At 36.3% G+C, this 20,292-nt stretch overlaps 3 long non-coding RNA genes across 5 annotated transcripts; all 3 read right to left on the bottom strand.

The window, feature by feature from the left end:
• Positions 1-1,574: 1,574 nt before the first annotated feature.
• Positions 1,575-8,325, bottom strand: LOC114543252. Of its 3 annotated transcripts, none has more exons than XR_003689946.1 (3): positions 8,210-8,325; positions 7,792-7,872; positions 1,575-1,609 (listed from the first exon to the last, which is right to left on the bottom strand). It is a non-coding gene; the product is annotated as an uncharacterized LOC114543252 (long non-coding RNA). The 3 variants fall into 3 exon arrangements; XR_003689944.1 differs by lacking the exon at positions 1,575-1,609 and adding an exon at positions 2,239-2,278; XR_003689945.1 differs by lacking the exon at positions 1,575-1,609 and adding an exon at positions 5,060-5,099.
• A 797-nt stretch (positions 8,326-9,122) lies between these two features.
• On the bottom strand, positions 9,123-9,561 carry LOC114543246. Its single transcript, XR_003689942.1, has 3 exons — positions 9,522-9,561; positions 9,246-9,321; positions 9,123-9,163 (listed from the first exon to the last, which is right to left on the bottom strand). It is a non-coding gene; the product is annotated as an uncharacterized LOC114543246 (long non-coding RNA).
• Positions 9,562-14,396: 4,835 nt separating this feature from the next.
• Positions 14,397-14,887, bottom strand: LOC114543249. The gene is made up of 3 exons (XR_003689943.1): positions 14,846-14,887; positions 14,680-14,766; positions 14,397-14,438 (listed from the first exon to the last, which is right to left on the bottom strand). It is a non-coding gene; the product is annotated as an uncharacterized LOC114543249 (long non-coding RNA).
• Positions 14,888-20,292: the final 5,405 nt, after the last annotated feature.

The following is a 20,292-nucleotide window of genomic DNA, read 5'->3' as shown; positions in this document are numbered from 1 at the left end:
TTTGGTCATGGTATGGTATGGTGTGATATAATTTTGGGATTATATGGTTATCGTACCGTATGGTATGATATGGTTATCGTATGGTATGATTTGGTTATGGTTAGTTATGGTATGATATGATTGTATGATATGATTATATGATATGATGTGGTATGGTTATGGTTATGGTATGGTATGGTTTTGGTATAGTTATGGTAAGATATTATGATAGATGCAAAAAACTGAATGATAAGAACCGTACTGGAAAAATTCTAGCGTACAAATGAGGTCGGCGCATATCATGAGGAACACGAAATAATCCAGGAAGAAAATCATAATTTCAAACCTGAATGCAAAGTAAAATTTTTAGTTCATGATTTTGGTGTGAAAAGTGCACAACTTTACATCCCTTACCATTTTAGATAACACTGTACATATTGAACGTAAGTAGTGCTTTCGAGAATGTATCAAGTTTTTATCTTGCAGTGCCTCCGGAAAGTTTCTCATAACAACATCCAACACCTCCCATTCCAATTTCTAGAAAATGAAGAAAGTTGAACTTCATTCGAAACTTAATGCCAGATGATATATTATGATAGAAAAGTTTACCTGTTGTAAGCACACAGGAATAACATTCTGCCTCGCTGTAAGGCAGTGAAACAATCCCGGTTGTCTTATCTTCTGCAGAACTAAAACAAAAATGAGAATGTATTACACTAACAAGAAAAGGAATTTTGGAAGCAGAATAGCTGACATGCCTTGCAGTATCATCATTAACCAACGTTTTCCTTTCAGAACAATTAACATGCGAAGTGAATTTGACTTTTCCACTTTTGTCTTGCACAAGGCCTTGACGTTGTCAGCTCGCAGACTGAGAAAACATTGAAGAATCTTTACAAAAAAACAATGTAAGACATCATAGAAAAATCGCAAGAAATAACATTGAATTTGGCTTACCACAAGTCGTATCTCCGATGCAATAGACGTCCGATAGCCATTGTAATAATGAGTTTTTATGTGGTACACTAATATATTGAATATTCGTTCTGCAATTACATAATAGGAAAGGGAGAATAAAAAAAAATTTATATAACATCAGTGTAAAATGAATGATGGAACTGTACAGCAAAATATGGTGTAGGCATAACACGTGGCCCTGCGAAGTAGTTGGCACTAAGAACCATGCTGTCATGCCTGCCATCACCAGATATCATCAGATAATCTTGGTTTTTTAATGTTGAAAATAATCCGTTTTGATACTTTTTCCTATGAAGATATATCACAGGGAATATTTTTTTCCTACATTATTAATACAATATCTAATTCCCGTCTGGTCCCTATTAGGCTATTACTCCTGACAATATTGTCGCACAGAAGAAAAACATTAAATATCTCAGCAAGTATTTGGGCTAAAGACCCCGGAATACCAGTAAACGATAGCGGTTAAAACGATTCTTTGAATAGTATATTCCAACCAGCATATAGTTATAACCTGCATTTGTATTATACGTGAAAACAAGAATTAAAATAATAGCTTGCTTTGTTATCAGAAATTACTCACCCATTGCAAGATATATTTTGGAAATTCCATATTTTTTCGCTTTTTTGGTCTCTGTTGTCTTCAAAATGTCTAGAATTTGACATGTTATCATTCTGTTTTAATTCTGAGTAATTCTTGGTGTAGTATGTGCAAAATAATCAAAGAAAGAGCATTTTATAAGTTCTAAGCGATAATCATTGCTAATCACGTGCTTAAGGCAAGCTCGAATCGGACCTAGGTCAGATTTTCGGCTTTTGGCCCGAAATTTTTATTATTGTGAAATATTTTTCCGGTGATGCGATAATTCATATCATCAGGTATGTTTATATAAAAAATGGGCAAAAATCTTCTAAAGGCTTGATTTTGACGCTAAAGATATCAAAATAATCCTGAATATGTGAGCTAAACCACTGCAACCGGTTTTCGTTTGCATTTGGGCAATATCCAAAGAATTAGGCCGCTTTGATGTGTAATATTGAATATATACAACACGTGAATATCGTAGCTGTGAATAGCTATGTATGCATGGCGGTAAAACGCCGTATTTCCACTGGAATTTGCAATATTTAGCCTTGAAATTTACTACATTTGCGAATTTGTCAGTTTGCTATATTTACTATTATTCCATGCCATGCCCAATTCTACAATATTCTGAAAGGTTCAGTAGTTAAATGTACCACAGAATTCAAGTGCTACAACAGTTTGAAAGATTTACTTGCCTTTTAAATTCCGACTTTCCTGTTCGATGGGGTTCTAAAGCTGGTAGGGGAATAAAGCCTTTTAATAATGATTGAACTGTAATTTCTTGTGAACTTCATGAGAGAAATAATCGAACAAATACACTCATACTGTGATACATTGGCTTGGAATATGCTCCAAAACGTGTGAAATCGAACATTTGTTGTGCAATCACCTTGCAAATATCAAAGAAACGGTATCAAATTTTGAATATAGATTAACCAATCTGATTGGTTTTTATTGAACCAATCGTGGAGTACAAAAATTGACCAATGACAAATTGACCTGTGTACAGAAATAACCAATCAAGTTGTCTTAATTTTGCTGAATTATGCAAGAGCCTACAGGCTATAAAACAGAGCCGTCTGCGACCGTTTTTCTCAGGTAAGTGAGTTCTTTCTTTAGGTAGGATCAAGGTATGTATAATTAATTTTTTAAATAGAAGTAGACCCCGTGCCCCGCTGTTAGCTTCTCTGTCCCCGTATCTGGAAACACGGCTCACTGCTTGTCTAACTGTGTTTTGCTTTTCGTTTTCTAGGGAGCTACTAATAATTTTTTTTTGTGTTTTTCAGACAAAGACGATCGTAGTTTAGTTTCGGTATCCAACCCTAAGAAGCCACCCCATATCCATGCCGTCAGTTAAACCCAGCCAGCAATTGCCTTCATGCTAATTGTGATGCTTCATTTTCTAGGAACAACTCACCATATTTTTTGTCGTTTCAGCTACAGAGTTAGTGGGTTGTGGGTTGTTGGATGTTGTGTCGTCGGTTGTGTGTTTTGTGTTGTGTTGTACTGTCTTGTCCTCTACGTTTCGTATTGTCTGCCAGTCGGTTTGGGAGAAGCCCTGTAGCTCTCTCTTTTTCCTGGCCACACAAAGAACACATTTTGCGGATACTCCTTTTTAGGAGTTCATGGGTTCGAATCCCATGAATGTGTCAATTTCGCGCTGATATCTAATGTGGTCCGTCTCAAATACAAAGCACAACATCCAACGGACAATCTGCATCCTTTCATCACACCAACTACAAGTGTTGTCCTCATACAACAGAATGGAACTTCCAACGGAGCAAAGAGTAACCAATACCCAAGATGAAGTTCTTGTACCTTCTCAAACAGGACAGAATGCGGCACTTGTTAATGAAGTATTCTCGATGTTTAAGGGATCCTCTCAGTTAGACGTCCGATCAGAGGATATTTCAAAGTGGTAAGCTCATTTAAACTTGTGATTACTCTGCGAATAATTCACCCATTTTAATAAATATGAGACCACTAAACTCATTGCTGTCCGGTCGTAAACGGCGCACACAGATAATTTCGGTTTTATCTGGAAGTGTTTTATCAATTCAACAGAAATTGTATTATCTTAAAAAAAACATTTACCTATTTGTATAACTTTAGTTCATTTCAAAAGCTTTCCTATAAGCCAAGATATTTATTGCAGAACTTGTACTTTTTAAATTGAATGTTAGAGAAGCAAAAATACGCAAAGCCTTCCAAAAATCTCGCCTAAAACCTCCAAATATTTGTAGCTTACATTGGGATCAATATTTTCATATATTTTACTCGAAATACAGTTGCTTTGGCGATTTGTAGTGATTTCCAACAAATGTGTTTACAAACGGAAACCCGAAAATGTGCATATAATTATCACCATATTAGCGAAAATTTGACAATTATGACCTCTAGGGACAATTTTACCCAGAAATCGATTTCTGGGCTTATTTTACCCCCACGGGGTAGGCAACATTACGTTTTTGACACCTCTAACCTCACGCGACAACCACTTGTGCATGCGGCTGAGCAACGCCTCGCTATACACAATAACAAATAAAAAATCTATATTTTTCGAGTTTTTCTGCCCATCCTGACTTAAATCCTATCAGAAAAGATAACTAATGCCTTTACAGTTTATATGTAACGGTTAAAAGACGACAGGATAAAAATAACGAAGAAATAACGAAATTCCAAAGGCGAGTTATATTTCCATTTTGTAATCCTGTGTAATTTGATATGATTTTTAGAGCTGCACTGCAGTGTCAGGTTAACAGCAATATTGATTAATTTCTTGATTAGAAATTTTCGAGCTATATTTTGGTGGTATTTTTGTGCTTTTTAAATTAAACGGATTAATTTCAACATTAAAAACCAAGATGATTTCATGATATCTGGTGATGGAAGCATGACAGCATGGGTCATAGCGCTAAGTATTATGCGTACACAATATTTCACTGGTGTTATAAAAATAGATTTTTTTTCTCCCTTTCCTATTATGTAATTGCATTTACCAATATATGTAACTGTCAGGGGTTGGGGGTATTATGTGAATATGAAAGAAAACAACCTGCATTTTGTTCTGTATATTCTTGTGTTATAGAAGTCAAAATACATGCTGTTACTATACTGTATAGGCCCTTGTGATTCATATACAATTATAGTTTCAATTGTGTGATAGTTATGTTCTTGTAATCTCAATTGTAGATTCTATGGCATATAGAGTCGAATTGGTACGGCAAAATATCTTTGAGTATTGAAGTTTATGGCAGTTCTTCAGGTATGTTCTGGCAATTCACTGAAATACTATTTGTTCGCTAAGGAATGTTGTCCCATGGTAGCGGTACGCATGAACCTGGGATATCACAGTGCTGATAGCCTCACAACCCTGGACAATAATATAATAATTTACTTGTTCCTTGTGTTTCAATTTTAGATCAAATAAAGTATGGCAACCCAGGAGTTGCTAACAATTATTACCTTTCTCTTATCACTGACTACACCTCCATCCATCGCTGTGCCATACATGGATTTGATGGACTGACATACCAAGCAAGGTAAATATTGCAGGCTACATGGTATATGTTCAGTTTATTATTATGTCATATTAGGACTATTGGACATTTTTTTATTCATTAATTCCCCTATATGGGAATGTGATAAAATTCGATGTTAACCCCCAAGTAAAGATTTCACAAAATCAATGGAAATAACGCTGTACCTCGACTGGTTTCAATTCTGGAGGAGCCGTGTATGGCAAATTATATGCATTTCATTTCATTTTTGTTGATGATTGTTCGATGGTGTTTTGGTGCCAGAAGATAATTGATACTAATTATTGGCCCACGTACTGAAGACACATAACATCCCAGATAATAGCAACAAGTGTTGGGAATGCGGATAAGTCGACAGGACATGGTCGCTTAAATGAGGCAGCTTCCTGGTCTGCACGGAAAAATAACCAGGACCAAATGCATTCGGCAAGAAAGATGTTTGTCGGAGCGATTTCACTCAAAGTCGTCGTGATTATAATTAGTGGGTGAAGACCTATTCTGTGTCCTGTAGTTCCGACGGGCAAAATTCGATCATTACAAAATAAATGGACTAGTCAGGGTTAGCTGGATTAATAAGCAAGGCTTCTACAGATTACCCTGTCACGTTATATGCATCACATCATTTCCATGCGGTCATATATAACTTTTAATGTGTGATTAAGATTAATTGTTTAACAAATTATTCATTTCATTAGAGACTCGCTGGTGGAAATGTCCTATCACCAACTGTAACCGCGCTTTACATCCGCATTCATCCAAAGACATGGTACGCAACATATCTTTGAGAATTGAAGTTTATAGCTGTTTTTCAGGTATGTTCTAGCAATTCACTGAAATACTATTTGTTCACTAAGGAATGAGAAATGACTGAGAGATCCATCTGACTGAAATATATAGCGAAATTTTTCAATAAGTGGCTTATGTAAGAGCGAGTTTTTGATTTAGAAATAATTCTTTACACCCTACCAGCGGGTTTGTCAGGTTTTTTACTAACTTAGGTGCATTGGAATACAAGTAAAATAAGGCGTGTTTTAGAAGTTATACCTGGACGAGGAATCCAGCATATCATTATGAGGAACAAAGCTATTATAGCGGTATATACTCAGGGCTATCACAATCAAGTTTAGTGTTATCGCTTTATTTCAATGTTTGCTGCACGGTCGGATTCTCACAATTAAAGAAATCAAGCGAAAAGTTTCACACGTACAAAAGTATAGGTATGGAACTGGGGCCGGTTGTTCGAAAGATGGATAACTTATCCAACGGATAAGTCCTATCCAACGGATAAATCTGGATAGTTATCCATTATAAAACGCGTTGCAGGAAGCGTGGATAGTGAAGTGGATAGCTACCCAATAGATAGTTAAATTTACCAGAAGAAACAGTATTATTCTGAAATTTCGTACCACAACGTCAGCTGTTGCTAAGCATTTACAACATTGAATTCATAATCATTACGAATTCTCGAGTATAGTTACTGAATGGAAAGGCTTGAACAAGTGATTTGCTCGAACTTTGCACTTCACATCATAGTGATTTTATTAATTAAACACATTGCAATTTTATTCCTTGACCTTGCAACGCTTTGCCTTTCGGTCCAATAGCAAATTTAGAAACACTATTTTAATGTTCGTGAATGAAATTACTTAGATATTAGCAAGTTTCCTTGGAATAGGTTGAATCTTTCTTTGCATATTCGCGTTTATAAACTGATTAGAAGCGTATAGTAAATTTACCACCTGTTTAAATGCGAGGATGTCCAAAAAATCGCCGGTCGAACGGAATGTGTAGGCAACGTGAAACGCTGCTGCGACAAATTGCACTTCGAAACATTTTTAATATATAGTGAATACATCATGATGTGTATTAGTTTGTTGAAACACAGTAAGAGGAATATTGCATTTTTGTCCTATTTTATAAATGTTTACAGTGTTACCTTGTATCTTTGAATTTATCCACTGGATAGTGGATTTAAACCACCTCCGGACCTTGGATAAATTTATCCGGTAGATAGCGATTTTTTCCTCTGGATAAAGTTATACAAGCTTCGTGCAACCCAAATCACACGCTGGATAAAACTTATCCGTTGGATAGTGAGTTATCCGTTGGATAGCGACTTATCCACCTTTCGAACAACCGGCCCCTGTTCTTTTATTTATCGGAATAACTAGTGATGTGATCTTACATGAAGCATTTTCAGTCATGCTGCTAAATGTCGTGCTGGCTACGCCACTGAGTATTTTATTTGCTCGCAGAGCCTCGTCTGCTGAACGTGACCGTCGGCCAGTCTTCACCATGTACGGTGACAGTTATTTTCTGCCTTTTAACTTGCCGACATGCAATGTTTCATTGCACGGTGAGTTTTCAACTTTACTGAAGGCGCTACTATACAATATGCAATTTTCCTTACAACTTGCAATGCAATTATAACTCCGAAGGATGTTAATTTGTAAAGAGTGTTCGAAATACTAAGGAAACGTTAGCAGATCGTAATAGATGTTCGTATTTGACAACTTTAGATGCCTCAGGAGTAGAATGGTTTTGCAATTTGCAAGGAAAGTTGCGTAGTGTAACAGCGCCTTGAGATTGTTTCGGAAAGCTGGTTAAATTTCGATGTAACTTGCAACATGTAATGTTTCATTGCAATTGCGAGTTGAAATAAGGGTCATTGGACGGAAGAACGGGACAGTATCGTAGTTTTCAACATACCTTTTATAAGGGCGGAGACATTGATCTTCCATCCACGGTCGGTTTTATCATTTTTTCTGCTTTTTCTATCATTTCTTTATCCTACAAAGACAAAAACTTGTTAAATCGTGGATCAATCTAACACTTTTAAAGCTTTCTCTCCTAACTGAACTAATTTTATTTATACCGTATAGTTCTATCAGTTCTAAATTGTCCTTCATGGAGGTCCAGTAGGGGTCATCCCGTATTGATCCAGTGTTACTACAGGAGGAAACCTGAACTAAACTGACTTTATTTATGCTGGATAGCTGTATCAGTTCTAAACTTCAACCAAACTAATTCTAACAATTCGAAAGCTGGGACTTCAGACGAAAAGGTCAGCCGATTTTGAAAATCTTAGATGCGGGTGTTATAAGGCGGTTAGTAATTTCATCATCACCTTCATCCAAGGATGTTCCAGAGCTTCTGAAACCGTGATGCATTTTCTGTGACCAACAGTAAGCAGTTTTGTTATAAGATCCTTAGCTTCACTGCTAACATTCTTCCAGAGGTTGTTCGGAATTTATACGACCCTTCTTTGACTTGTTTCTCCAATGGGTTATTTGCCTGCTTTGAAATAAAGAAGATCCGGAAAGTCTAAAGACGTTAACTTTTCATTGACGTACTCCAATTTTGAAATGAGGTTAAGCTACCTCCAGCTTCATTACAAATCGTGTTCACTACGTGAATTTGAGTAAACTGAAGTATATGGCATACCAAACATATAACACACGATTTCTTGTAGGATCGTTCTTCAGGCTACGGGATTAACATTTTGGTAGCGAGGTAACTTGGTGTACCACAGATTGTTTCCATATAGGAATTCTGATAAAAAATTAATTGTTATCATTGAGAACTGTAACAATGAAATAACTGAACCTAAAACGTTTGCAGAATGCGCTCTGCTTTCGTAAAACGAAATCACGGACAAACTCGGAATTGAGTTATAGTGACTTCCAGGATTTGCTGGCAATGGTCACATCGAATGGTTTCTTCAAATACAATTTAAAGGGCAATTTAACACAAGTTCAATACACACCGACACCTTTTAAGCGTTTCGTCTACGAGGAACACAATAAAACATTTTCTGGCTAGAGAAGAAAAAGTTAAATTATGGTCGTTAAAGTTTAGGATATAAAGAAGTAGTGATAAATAAATTAGGGCGTGCTTACCTTCCAATCCCTGTTAGTGATGCCATTTTCATGTAAATGCTAAAAATACGAAACAGTATGAATAAAGTTAGTTTAGTTCAGGCTCCTGCAGTAACACTGGATCAATAACAGATGATCCTTAGCTTGGTGTCATTAAAAGCTCCAATCTCTTCGTGATATTTTCCATAAACTTTAGTCATCGCCTGTGAATGAAATATTCCAATTTGTTTAATTCATTCTTCGAAGGCTACACATGGCTACATTCGCGCTAAACGACATCCTCACCTGAAGGCACATTGCTTTCATAGTTGGTTTAGTTGTCAATAGGAATCAGTGATACAGATCGTTAGACAACTCGAGCCTGAAAACAAAATAGAAAAGTCGATCGAATCTTGAATGGTTTCATCCATGATTCTATACTTCTCTACTACATTCTGCAGGACAAATAACATTGCGTGAACTGTGCAGCAATATAGAGAATAGGGGGAAGCCAGACAGAAAAGCACATGGAAAGTAGTTTGAATATTTGCAAACCCTGATAGATAAATGTCGTGGACTCACACATTTGTTATCGGCGTCTCCTCGTCGTTTTGTTCCAACAAGACTCTCAAATAATAGTCACCTGATAGCAGAGATACGTTACTGAGTTTGATTCCTATCGAGGAATAAGGGGGGGACGCTTTATGAAGAACTGTTAAAAAGCTAGAGCAGTTAGGCTTATCACTAACCTATTTCAGTTCATCAGCTAAACATTCATACAGGACTTCAAACTAAAGGTGATTCCAAAAGACAACGTAGTTTCCACTCAGATCTTTTTCCATTGCAAATGCGTGCAAATCAGATTCGAGTGCCCCAGAAGTTCCTCTCGCGTCTGTCACATTGAAAACATAAGAAATTGTTTCATACTCTTTTACGAGAACAGTTTAGAGAAAGAGGTCAGGACTATTGAATTTGTCTTGTTATACTCATAGCGACAGGAAATCCTCCATTACATTTCCATTTCCTATATTTTCAACGGAAACTAACCTTAACTTCGAGACTCACCTTGTAATTCCAAATCAGGTTGTACGCTGTCAGATCTTGACTGAATCTGTAAAAAAGATCCGCTTAAATATCATTGCTTTTTCATCTTTCAAACGACTAGAACATTTTCCCATTTTTTAATATGAACACTTACTTGTAATAAAAAAACTGGATTTAAATTCTCACATCTTTCCTGGATTTGAATCCTATTTTTGTCCTCCAATGCGAGAGATATCCTTCAAGTTGATTCCTCAACGTTCCCTCGTTTTTCCAGAGCTCTAAGACACAAGTATAGCACGTGAAATAACAGGCTTATACGTACATGCAAGCATGCATTATGAAATTTTGGAACACGATTGTTGATTTAAAACGTACTTCTGCAAGCTTTACATTGTCACGAATTGATAAACGATCTTCTTCAGTCTCTGGTGGCTGAAGGAAAGATAAAAACTTTCCAACAAAATTGTTTCTTTACAAAAAGGTTTTACACTTCTGAATGAATTACCATTTAATTATTTCGTCAGTGGGGCAGTTGGCACAGTTTAAGGATGAATGATGGAGTTTAGTTACCAAAGCAGTTGATATCACTTAGTCATGAATACGATTGGTTAGTCAGAATCACCTCAATGGGTTTATGTAAATAATGGCCCTCGCAAAAAAGTTTTCAAAGATTTCTTACTTCGTCAGGGCTTTCAAGGTAATAGAGCAAACCAGCAGGCTGTGAAAATCGTATTCAAATTTATTACATAATTGTTTATGAACCAAAAATTATGAACAGGAAATCTCGCATTTAAACTTTCTTGTATATTTTAGACATTAAAAACTATAACTACTTTAATACGAACATTATTCTCGCAAGTAATGCCATTGCTGTTGGATGATGCTATGCCAACAATAATGATTATAAATTACTTATGGAGTATGCTTGTTAGTCTCAATTGAACTATTTACAGATGGCTAGTATATAGAGGATTATAAAATCACAAGTTTTAAGATGAATCTGAGAATGTTGCTAAAATACAACTCAGGTCCTGCGGATGGAATAGAGGCTATACCTCTGCAACAATTTGTTAATTTATCACACTAATTCGCACCTGTTCAATAGCGAACGTCTATCAGTGCTTTGCGTAAACATGGCCATGCGTAAGCGTTTTGGTAGAGCGCCCTCGGCAAGCGCCAGAACTTGTATTTTTGCCGCGGTTTCTTCATCAGCTTCCTAAAGTGAAGTTCTAACTAAATATCAACAGATGATTTTAGGCACTTCACACGATGCAGGAATATTCTTGAGGTTTTAAAGGGTCTTAATTTCGAGTGGTATTATACGCACTTCAAATTCAAGCAGGGAACAGTTGATGGAAAAATGAGTCAACTGTACGTCCTCAGTGACAAGAGCATTGCACCGGCATCGCAAAAGCGTAGGTTCGATTCCTGCCGGAGGATCTATAGTTCACTCATTTTTCCGTCATCTGTTCCTGGCTTGATTTGAAGTGTGTATAATACCTCTCAAAATTAAGACCCTTTAAAACCTCTTAAATATCAACTGAACTAATATGTACATTCATCACGGCTAAAAAAATGCAGAGCGTTATAAATGACGTTCGTCAAAGGCAGAAAATTCTCAATGGATGAATGAATGAATAAAACGTACCTCGATTATCGCCTTCAGAACCATGCCAGCACCTTTCACAATTGTTGTCGACGGATGCTGAAATTGTTGAGGAACGAATTCAAAACCACGATTGGTAAGAACCATTAGCGGGCAATAGTAAAACATACACAAGCGAAGAAATGGTAAAATTGGTACTATTATTTAGTTTTGTCGTAAACCTACCTGGAACAATCGATAAATGCAATGACCCATTTCTAGACAAACAAATAACAGACTTCATGAGTTGCTCCTATGCATGGGTCAAGCTAGTGGACGTGGTAAACTTCACCAAAAAGGTAAAGAGAGAAAGGCTATTTAATCAACTCTCAACCTCAGTCAAAGAGCCATAAACTACCAAGAAGACAAGTTGAATGAAAAGCTCCTCAAATTTCTTTGTAGCATACCTGCAACTTTCTCCAGTAATTTCCCAAACTGTTCATCATCTGTTGCTCACTAAGAGGAATATGCAATAGTCGATTTATTGTAACAGACTACATGAGTTGATTCAAATATTGGAAGCAATCACACCTTACTATTAGTTTAACATGAATGTCCAACTTCACCCCCGTATTATTTTAATATATTGCAAAGCAACTAGAACAAACCTGTAAGGAGGACACAGAGCAAACGTCAGAAAATCAAGCAATCCACTTATAACTAAAACCCCAGTAGAACGAATATAGAAGAAAAGTTTTCATGGTTAATCTATTTCTTGTGTTTAGTTAGAAAGGTAGTTCAAATTAGAAAGGCAGTTGCTACGAATCACTTGCTGGGTTTTGCAAGGGAATTTCTCTTCCAAAACAAAGCTATATACATACAAGAGGGATGGAAAAATAAAATGCAAGGGTTCAGCATAGATTATAGGCAACCAACACCGCACATCTTACCACATTTATCGTGAGAATTTCCAACAAACTGCTTAGAATTTTTCAGAGGATAACAAAGAGCTTTTGTTTATCTGTTCTTGTCGAATGTCATAGTTATCGTGCGTTGGCTATATAAAAAAACAGAATTGGTTTCGATAAAATTGGATCCTGTTAACATTCAGATTTCAAAGTTGGCTGAGTTTATGTGGATTGCAAGTTAAAGGGGTAACACTAATGACAGTGACAGATTTGGCAACATATTACCAGGAAATTCATCGTTAAAGTGTTGGCGCTTTCCTTTATACGGAAAAAACGGCCAGACCGGTCCTATTGTTGATCTCGGTACAGACAGATTACTGGTATTTTAGAGTGTTTCAAGAACTCTGCGTTCAAGTATATCGTTACTTGCATCTGTCTAGCTCGGAAATTTCGCAACTATATTCTTAACGAAATACTCTATTTTAAATTTAAATATGACCGGTCTGACCATTTTGGCCGCTTAAAGGAAAGCCCTCTCTTTACCTGCATCAGAGCACACAGTATGTCGACAGCGGCGTGAGTCACGGCTTCATTATTCCTCTTCAAAGCTTTCACAGTTTTCACACCAACCTTCTCATAGAAGCTGTAAAAACAAAACAGAAACACGGTCTAGAGAAAGTGAGCTGGTTGAGTAAACAGCGTGTGTTGTGGTTAAAGATAAACGTTTCTCACCTAGTGAGCGTTGTGAAACCTGCTTTGGATCCAACCTAATGTCTCAAAGCGTGAAACAGTGCTTCGAGATCTTTATCTGATATTTTGTTTTGGTCTCCTGCAAATAGACGAAACATTTTAACTATTTTATGTATATATTGAATACCTGTGAAGGTAATAGCAGTCAGAATATGTATATTTTAGGGGTGAACACTAAATATATTTATTGGCAAAGATATACAATACCTTCGTGAGCAATGAGCATTGTGATGGCATTAATGATAAGTCTTTCTTTATTCTCCGGGAAAAGTCCTTACAAAATATTTAAAATCGTTTGAAATATATATTGGAGTTTAAAAGACTTAATATTCCAGCCGTACTTCTGGCGAGAAAAATTCAAATCTACCATTTCATGGATTCGGACCCAGTCAACTCAGCAACCAGAGTTACCGCAGCGTAGTCCCTAGACCTCTTAACGTTCCTTATACGCGGCGAGGCGGGAACTGAGAGGCCTAGAACAAAATGTTTTGTATTTTGGCTATTTTGTCCCCACTTTCTGTATTGAGGTCAGTTTACGATCCACGACGCGGTTAACTGGCCTTGTTCGACGTCGCTAGTCAAATATTTGCTTGAAATAACCTACGGGATATTAATTATACTGTCAGGACTTCGAAATATCCATACAAACGTTTCAATGTCATTTGCTGTCGACGCTATCGACTATCAAGTAAACTCGAGTCCGTGCGTACATGGTTATGATTATAATAAGCTTCAATCTGCCAATTTAAATTATTCTCGCTTCCTTTATAACGATTATTGTTGTAAATCTAGGTCAACTAATGCATACTAAAATATGCAGAAAACTAACGTGCGTATGAAAAACACGTGAGTGGAAAACAGCCTTAATCCAGATTTTGACAGAACATTAAAACTCAGTAAAAATGCAATAATATTCTCTACACAGGATTTTGTCTGCAGAAAAGTACAAAATAAGAAATTGTCAACTTACGTCTTGGGTGACTGCATGAAGTAGACCGCTGTAGGAAATATTGCAGTTAAATCTCTACACATCTTCGGTTAAATTTCCTGCAAGGAACCAGTAATAAGACAATATAAGCTTTTGGAGATATTTCAAAAATTTAAAGTGAAATAAAAAGAGAAATATTTCACCTGGAGACGCAGCGAGGAATTTTAAATGACTGCTTTCTACTTCTTCGTCAACAACGTTATACAATGGACCCCAACGATAACCTTGAAAAATATATCATCTTAAAAAAACAATTCTTCTTTTGCTGTATGTGATGTATTGGACTGACTAATAGGAATACCTGACGAGAAGTGTAATTGTTTGTGTGTTATATGAGATCCCATACGTCAGGAGGAGAATGAAATGAGGGTTCGTATTTACGGCAATCATAGCAGTGCGAGATTTTCATCAGGAAAATTTTGACCATAATTTTCGCTCAATCATCTATGAAAAAGCGTACAGTACCGTCTCTTCGTTGGGGTCGTTTTTACACAAACATCTCCATTTCCACTGCCTCTAACCCCGTGTAGCTAACCAGCCAATGATATATCCCTAGATTGAGTGAAATACAAACATTCAGAACAAGAAATATTTTATATAGCTTCATACAAAATCTGCTTTTTTAAACTACCTGTCGGAAGACGAGTAATTTCTCAGCTGACCGCTTGTGTATTCCAGCCCGAACAACTGAGGATGGTCTCGATAGCTAATTATTGAAAATATCTGACAGAAAAAGAAGTTTTAAAACTATGATATACTATAATACACAAGTCTTAACCAAACGGTATATTCTGGAAAGTAACTGCAAAAATAAAACTATTTTAAGTCGGCTGGATACTTTTTTGCAATTGGACATGTTCAAAATGGAAACGTGAAATAAAAAAGATGATAAAAGCAGTAAACTTGAATCCAGGTCAGAAGACATGGAGTGTTTGGAGTGTTTGGAGTGTTTGGAATGTTTGTTTTTTTTCTTTCAAGGTCTGAGATGAACAATTACTGGAACTGACATGGAATGTCGCATGACTTACTGAGCTAAGGGGATGAAGGCTGACGATGTTCAACATATATTATAGTAATAATAGTTTATAGTTTATTATATATTATAGTAATAGAGTTGATGTTCGCGGGCATAAATGTGTTTTTGGCCCTCCTCGCGGAACACATTTTAACACTCGCTACGCTCGGGCTAAAATGAGTTCGAAGTCGGGCCAAAAACACATTTATGACCGCGAACATCAACTCTATTGTTAATTATTATCCTATAACATACACATGAGTATATACAAAATTAGTAAAATACAATAATTAGTAAATACAATAATTAGTAAATACAAAATTAGTAAAATACAATAATTAGTAAATAGATTTGAATAAATATAGTTCACCTGGTGCAAGGCACTTTTTAATGATAACTCCAAGCTTATACTTTCTGGATAATTTAATACATTTATAGGGTTTAATGATCAATATAGGGATAAGTATCATAAAATTGTTTGGCTGTTGGGGTGTATAAACTATCAAAACTACAAAATTATATCCTGTCAAAATTTCGAATTCTAAAATAATGCCGGGTTTATGGTCATTTGAATTTGCTTGCTACTTTTATAATATGCAAAAAAGTAGACGGTAGACACTGATTTTAAGTTCAAATTTATAATATTTCGAAAATATATTATGCATTATTAATTATATAACATACCTTGAATAAATTTGAAGTTTTACATGATTCAAGAACATTTTCATTTGTATACCGAACTGTTTCGCCTTTGGATTTGATTCCGTTCATTAGTCAAAGTACACTTCAAGATGTCGGGCTTCCCTTCAAAATTGTCGAGGCCAGGGATATGACGGTGCTAGTGCTGTGTCCAGCCAGGTAAAAGGTATTTCTGGGAGAATATTAGAGAAAAACCCGAAGGCGTTGCATGTTCATTACTCCAGTCATCGTTTAAACCTTGTTGTTGCCAAAGCGTGTTCAATTCTTCCAGTGAAAAATATTTTGAGTCAGGCACAAAATATCGCCAGCTTTTTTATCAGTTTCCCTATCCGCTCACAGTATCTAAGTAAAAAGATGAAAGAGTTTGGTTTAACCCGTAACAAGCTCGCAAAGCCTTCCACGACACGATGGGTAGAACGAATAAGATCCCGCGATGGTTGTTTGGATGCATTCAAAGTTATCTACGAAACACTCAATTTTATGCAGTTTGGAGGATCGCAGGAAGGGCCATTTCCTAGATTAGCTAGTGACGCACAGTCTCATTTTCGCAACGTGGAGAAATTTGAATTTATGGCTGCTCTCATTATCACCCAACATGTTCTGGATCATACTTTGTCATTGACGGTCCAATTAAAGAAAAAAAAAATCGATATTGCGGAATCAATAAAACAGATTAATCTTTTAAAGGATGAAATGGCAAAACTACGTGCCTCTGTAGATTTATTCCACAATGAATACTACGACAAGCTGTTGGAATTAGCTAATAACCTCGACGTGGCTGAGTGTTTTCCCCGGGTATGTAAAGCTCAAACAAAATGTGATAATAATCGTACCAGTACAGCAGGTGGTTACAACAGATTAACAGTAACCATTAAGAGTCGTGCATAGGCCACGTGATAACGAAACATTCTGAGCTCATCAATGAACAATTGTAAAGGTTTTATTGTAACTCATAGGAAAACCTAAGGATATATTTTGTAAAATCTATTATATTACGAGTGTCTTTCCCTAAGTCTACCGACCCCTGAATTCCCCACGCTATCGTCACCCTGTAATAAATAAGTAACGTTGCAAGTCCTCACCTTCAACCACAAGGATTAAATTACGTAATTCGAAGTGCAAAATTGAGATTACCGGTTTCTGAGTTTACCGGTTTATAATGCTCAGTATTTAATAATCCGTATAAGACCAATTTATCATTATTATTACTTGACTTACGGATTCATTAAGTTTATCCTCGTCTTAACTCAAAAAAGTTTTCAAAGGACTTGCATCCAGAAGGGATTTACCAGGAACAGGCTAAAATTAAACAGATGTTGAGATTAATGCACGATGATGATTCGTGATCTTAAAATTGCTACCTTTTGAAACTCTTCACGAGTTAATAAGCCTTGACTGTTCCCTGTGAAAGAAAAATAGGTAAATATAGTCATATTATAATATATTTCCTCCATATTGCAAAGGTAATTTCGCTTGCCTTCAGTTTCTTCCTTGTGTAAAACAGTGTCTTTGGAATCTGGTACGACATCAATCTGAAACGATTGTAAAATGAAAAAGCTAGTCTAAATCAAAGATCTCTTTCTTTTCTGCTTCCCCTGCCAGTCATGTTAGTAGCAATATAAGGGATGGATAGTGAATGTTCTTGCGCGAAATAAATTTCATGCAAAGCGAGTTTGAAGAGAAATTCTTACCATAAAAGCGCTTGGTCCATATCTCGGACTGCGACTCAAATATCGAGTTCGTTGAACAAATGCCGAACCAAGATTCAACTTTTGACCGGAATCTTGTAATAAAATCGACGAGGGTGAAGATCTGCCGTGTTCTGTAAGCAGCATCTTTTGTTCTGCGCTGTCTAAAATGTTGGCAGATAATTTGTTCATTTCGTAAATGCGCGAACAATGGCCGATCTGTTTTAACATTACAAACCTGACTCCTTGAGTTCGGTTTTCTTCATTTCAACATCATCCCGGGTATCTTCAATATTAGTTTCCTCATCTTCTCTACACGATGCGAGGCGATCTTTGACAAGATCTACAATCAATGTACGCTGTCTGTGCTCTTGCTAAGAAGTTCTGTTGTAGTTTCAAGGCGTTTTCTGGCTCCTTCTTTAATGAGTTCGGCCGATAAATCATCTGAAATACAACAATATCAATTTGACATTCCGCCAACGGAATGCCCAACCGAAACATTGAACAGGTTTGACCCATCGTTGACCTTACCAAAGAGTTGTTTTGGAATTAAACTTTCATAAATCTCAGTCTTTCCCACCGCTGGTCGTCACAAGATGTTTGAGTCACAAGATTTCTGTACTGAGCCTACGGTACCAGTGGGCTTTAAATCGCGGGTAAGAAGGTCAGATGCTTTGGTATCGAATTTTGTGTTTGGCACCTGGCTAGAATCATCTGCACGAGTTTTTCTATCAGTTGAAGAAGCCTGGAAATGACAAATACGTTCCTAAGAGCTTTCACTAGAAGAATATTAAAACTTGGTCGCTCTTGCAAATATATCTATTGAAAATTCAGCAAGCAATCCCCGTGGCAATAGAATGACATGTGGACTTACTTTCGTAATAAATGGCACGAATTGTTTTCTTAACAATAGCGGACAGTTGACAAACCAGGATGAATGACATTATCAGCAAGAGCTACAGTGTATTGAGAGTATCTAAGGTGAAACATATCAGTTCGTTTATATTTTAATCATTTTGACAAAACCAATAATAAAAAGTTTCAGATGTTATCGCGTTGAGCCAACTTCGATGATTCTGTGTAAGGCAAACATATTCCAAAGACTTGTTTCAACTGGATCGCTGTGAAGTTTTTGTACAAAGCACAAAGCTGTTACAATGCGATTTAAACGATTTAAAAGAATGTTACCAACTTTTCGCCGAATACGATTGTGTGTTTACACAACCTAGCTCTCTTTAGGGGGTACATTGATATTTTGTAACAGATTTCATAATTTACGTAACTTCAAGAAACATACCAGAGGGAAATTCTAGCAGTGGTATGGCAACTTGAGACGTTGGCGAAAGTTTAGTAAGCTTTTCCAGATATTGTGGGAGCAGTCTAAGGACAGAAAATTTAGTAATTATTACTTAAAAAATCATATATTTGTGAAGGAGTATCTCGCATCACAAGAGACGTTACGTTTAGGCTGGAGTTTATTGAAAAACGTTTCTGTAAATTCACTGAGCACATTATCAAGGCACGATTTCAAATATCTCCAAAGAAATAAACTTCTAAAACGCTGCAACTACTTAAATCAACTTCATTCTTACAAAGTGCTAATGGAAATAAAAAAACGTCTCAAATTCCAGACTATTTTAAGTAGCCATACCTTGCCATAACTGAAGGCATTTCTAACATACATACGGTGAGACAAGATACGCTTAACGTCGCGAAATGAGCAACCAAGTACGCATCAGACAACACTAGACGAAATATACAACAACGTTTAAGCAAGAACAGACAACCGCTGAAAATAAAGTCACGCAGATTCTTACCTGTTCATCTTGACCAATAAAATGTGGTACGTACACAGCTCCGTTAATACCTGCACGTGTTACAATAAAATATCCAATTAAATCATTAGTATGGTATGATATAATTATGGTATGATATGCATGGTTATGGTATGGTATGATTTCGTTATGGTATGGTATGGTGTGATATTATTATGGTAAGATATGGTTATCGTATGGTATGATTTAGTTATGGTTAGTTATGGTATGATATGATTATATGATATGATTATATGATATGATTATATGATATGATTATATGATATGATTATATGATATGATTATATGATATGGTATGGTTATGGTATGGTATGGTTTTGGTATATTATGGTAAGATATTATGATATATGCAAAAAACTGATTGATAAGAACCGTACTGGAAAAATTCTAGCGTACAAATGAGGTCGGCGCATATCGTTAGGAACACGAAATAATCCAGGAAGAAAATCGTAATTTGAAACCTGAATGCAAAGTAAAATTTTTAGTTCATGATTTTGGTGTGAAAAGTACCACAACTTCACTTCCCTTCCCATTTTAGAGAAGACTGTAGATATTGAACGTAAATATTGCTTTCCAGAAAGTATCAAGTTTTTATCTTGCAGTGCCTCTGGAAAGTTCCTCAGAAGAACATCCAACACCTCCCATTCCAATTCCTAGAAAATGAAGAAAGTTGAACTTCAATCGAAACTTAATGCCAGATGATATATTATGATAGAAAAGTTTACCTGTTGTAACACACAAGAATAACATTCATCGCCTCGCTGTAAGGCAGTGAAACAATCCCGTTTGTCTTATCTTCTGCAGAACTAAAACAAAAATGAGAATGTATTACGCAAACAAG

This window comes from Dendronephthya gigantea, unplaced genomic scaffold, assembly GCF_004324835.1.
Source record: "Dendronephthya gigantea isolate DGI-Jeju-01 unplaced genomic scaffold, DenGig_1.0 000424F, whole genome shotgun sequence".
Classification (NCBI taxonomy): domain Eukaryota; kingdom Metazoa; phylum Cnidaria; class Anthozoa; order Malacalcyonacea; family Nephtheidae; genus Dendronephthya; species Dendronephthya gigantea.
Note: the sequence above shows the minus strand (reverse complement) of the source record. Positions and strands in the feature narration are given on the sequence as shown.